Source organism: Asparagus officinalis, chromosome 8, assembly GCF_001876935.1.
Source record: "Asparagus officinalis chromosome 8, Aspof.V1, whole genome shotgun sequence".
Classification (NCBI taxonomy): Eukaryota; Viridiplantae; Streptophyta; class Magnoliopsida; order Asparagales; family Asparagaceae; genus Asparagus; species Asparagus officinalis.
Window position 1 is genome coordinate 81,627,262 of NC_033801.1, and position 4,072 is coordinate 81,631,333.

Genomic DNA, 4,072 nt, shown 5'->3' on the forward strand with positions numbered 1-4,072 from the left:
AAGGGATGCCTGCTCTGCCGTTGCGTATATGCGATCAGGCTGAAGTGGAGAAGAGGATGGCCGAAGGGGAAGCCACTATAGCTCTCGATCATGACGAGGGCGGGTTCAAATCTGGAATGGTCTTCCATTCGTTTCACCACCAGGCCATGTCCCCTATCTCTGGGAAGGCTTTGCTCGCGGGGTACCTCATGTTGTGGCTGAAGAGGTGCGTGGTTCCCACTCATTCCTTCGAGGCGCTCCCGGTGGAGGTTGTGTATCCTGCGGTTTGCTTAGCCCACGGGAAGTCCTATTCTTTGGTGTCGGCAACGATAGCGTGTATCCATCGAGGACTCCGCACGGTTACGGCCCAGTTCTGCCGTGTGTCGACTGTCGACGAAGGGGAAGGGGAAGTTATCAGGACCCCCAATCCCAGAGTGGGACTGCCGTACACCTACTTGATGGCGTGGTTTGTTTACCACTGTGAGTGTTTGATGAGCGCTCCCGCGACTCTTCAAGGAGACAGGTTCGTTCCGTTCCTTGAGCGTTTGGAGAGGTGCTCTTGGAAGTGTAGAGACATTCCCGACGTGCGGAAGACGCTCTCCCATTTTGTCCACTACATTTTTTGTCGTTTCTTCCCCTTCTTCAGTGGAGGAAGATACGACGAGTCTCTTAGAGATGTGCCAACGGCAGACCATCACACGGCTCTCCCTCGTGGCACTTTTCGATGGTTGGTGAATATTCGGCCGGGGTATCATATTCTACGCACAGGTTCTGTGTGCTATCTCGACCCGTATATCCCTTGCAGGTTTGCCCGCCAGTTTGGGTACGATCAATTGTACGTGGGTAACGCCAATCCCCGCCTACACTTCGAAGGAGGACTAGTGGACGGAGCTCGGGGATGGTTCTGGACCCATGCTGGTGGCACCCAGGCTCGTTTTGAATTACCCGCGAAGGATCGTGATTTGCACCACACGCTCCTATACTGCCGGTGGTATCGGGGCGCCAGCGCTAATCCCTCTGGTTTCTGGTTCCAGAGCTCATGTCTGATGGAACGCGATCGTCCTCTCAGAGGGTCTCTCCGTTCTTCAAGGTGAAAGGGCCGCCAAACTGCTAGGGAGCTGTTCTCAGAGGATTCAGTTGAGGACACCGAGAGTTTTGACGCCGGTTTAGACGAATCTGAGGCTCCCGAGGTTCGAGTTCCTTCTCCTGGTCCCTCGTTGGATGCCCCTGGTGAACCAAGAGAATCTGAACGCCCAAGACCGGTCCAGAGTCCAAGAGTTGGATAGATGTGGACGCCTCTTCTGTCTCCGAGTAGCTCGCTTCTCTCTAAACGTCAGCGAGAGACCGCGATCGAAAGTTCTCGAGCGGAGGCGGCCAAGAAGGCCCGTCGCGATGAGACAGTCGAGACCGCCCGAGCGGCGGAAGGTCAGGATAATGTTCCCTAGGTAAGCATCCCCGGAGCGGCGACGTCTGGGTCTGGAGCTGTGCTGCCCACCTCTTCTGCCGCATCAGGGGCAGTTTCGGCGACTCCGAAGGACGCTCGTCCGCATCAGGAGGTAATCTTTACAACAGTACCCTTGATCGCAACGTTGATCTTACACCTTTTGACACTTGTATTGGGCCTATGCAGGTGCGGTTGAGAAAGTGATCTCCATTCCTTCTGACGAAGAGGAGGAGGCTGGAGATGAAGAGGGGCCCACAAGCTCAGGTAAGCGTGGGTTTTAGCATTACTCATTCTTCCGTACCCAACTGTCAATAGGGTCCCTTTCGAGGGGCCTCTGTTAACCCCCTTCGTGCATTCGTAGATGATCCTGCCCATGAAGTTGCTGGCAAAGAGGATCCTCCCTCTTGGGCGAGTCGCTCGTCTAGGGAGATGGGCGAATCTGAGGAGGATGACGATGTCTCGGTTCATGAGGCGTTATCCAGTGAGGAAGAGGTGTTGGCTCGTGAGGATGCGCCCGTCCAAATAGAGAGATCTCCTGTTCCTGCAGAAGTGTCGGCTGGGGATCGTCCATCAGCGCGAGAGTCTCCGCTTCGAAGGGAGGCTTCTACTCTGCAAGTGACCACTTCCTTGTCGGCGGCGGCCGTTGATGCTGTGACCGCTGCTCCGAGGGTCATCGGTCACACCGGCTTTGGCGGCGCCAATCCCTACTTCTACGGTTGTGACCATAGGTACTTCAACCACGATTTCATCCATGGTGGAGGAGGCTGCCCTCTCTCCCTTGGAGCGCGAGCGAAAAAGGAGTGCGGCACGATCGGTGGCTGATTTCCAAGACACTCTAGCCGGCTGTATCAAGCTCGCTTTGGAGGAGAGTTGTCCCTTCGAGCATTTCAAAGAGGATCTCGACTACATTGTGTGCTTCTTGATCAAGAGGCTTGGCCACACTGCGGCGAAGCCCTACTTCCAGCGTAAGGAGGAAGTGAAGGAAGCTGTTCAACAGTTGCTTGCTCTTCGCGCGAAGAGTTCCACTCTCGTGGATCTTGCATCCGGCGAAATCCGGGCGGCAGTGGAAGAACGCGATCGCCGTCTGAATGAGACCATGTCATTGGAGGCAAGATTGTCAGCGGAGTTGGAGCAGGCTAAGGTTGAGGATGAACGAGTGACCTTCGAGCAATAGAATGCTATTAACCGCGTTTCTCGCTTGTCTTCGGAGGTAGAGAATCTGAAGCAAGTTATAGCTAAAGCGCAAGCCTCACTGGCCATTCAAGAGAAAGCTCGTGAACAGGCGGCCAAGGAATTAGAGAGCATTGGATCCCGCCGGATATTGACGTCTAATTTCGTTGAGGAAAAGGGTCGAGCCCATAGGGAGGTCAAAGAGACCGTCCAAGACTTGGCCTCACGCACTGAGGAAGACCTTCGCCAAGAGATCCTGAGGAGGCTAGAGTTTCGCCATGCTAGGGAGATTCGTGAGGCGGAACAGCGGTTGAAAGCCATGTAATTTGCCCCCTTTTTTGTTGTAATAGGATTTCTTTATGAATGAAATTATCTTTCTGTTCTTGGTCACTATTACTTCTGTGCATGCTCCATTTCCCTCTTAACATGCACTAGCCAGAGCGTTAGTTGTGAGTGGTGGTCTTCAGCTGTCGGCGAATCTCGGTCGTAAGCTTGTCTCTTCTGCAGGCGAATTTCATCCGCAGGCGGATCTGGAGTTGACTCGAGTTCCAGAGGGGCAATTGGTTTCGGCTGGAGTCTCAGGCAACAATTGCGCCATGCAGGTAGCTCCGGCTTTCGTGGCCACGTATATGGTCTACGCTCACGTTCAGCACACGAACGTGGGCACGTCGCCTCGCATTGAATGCGGCGTAGTGGGGCTCTTCGTCTATCGTGCCCAGTTCGGGCCGTTGTTGAAGATCGTGTCCAGGAACCGTCGGATCCTAGCCGTCCAGGTAAGATCCGGTTTATTCGACCTTACTCCCCAACTGTTTCAGCCTTGAACGGTCCCATCGAGTAGCGAGTAACCGCCTAGGATCTTTTGAGTATTTAACGCCCTTACCCTCTGGTGGGAGAGATCATCGTTTCTTTCGTCGTCTCCCCCCAGAGGAAACCCCAGCTTTTCTCTTCATTGCACCGATAATGGCACCGAAGGTGAAGAGGGTTGCTTCCAAGAAGAGGAAAGAGGCGTCTTCCTCGGGCGCCGCCGAGGTTGCCGTGGCCAAAGGTATCTTTTCGTCCTGACTTTCGCATGGGTTGAATAGGTATTCTTCCTTTGACTCCTCTCTGTGTTGTTGTTGTGTCTTGCAGATTGCGAAGAGGCGCCGACTTCCGAAGAGCATGCGGCCGAGCCTATCCTAATCTCGGAGGACGAATCTGAAGGTCCCGCGACCTCCGCCGCCTCAGGCTCCGCTCCCCAACCAGGAACCGAACCCTGCCTCGAGATTCCACCCATTACGGCGTTCACTCCGGGTCAGGAGCCTGCTTCTTCCGAGTCTTTGCCCTGGCAGGCTCACGTTGAAGAGTTTGAGAATGCTGTGAGACATGTAATTTCCCTCGTCAGCCTTGGTATGGGTGGCTTTGACGGCTTCAAGCAATCCCTACTGGATCGTGTGGTCGACCTTCGGCGGTCGGGCGAGAATCGGCTCGCTACACGCTGTA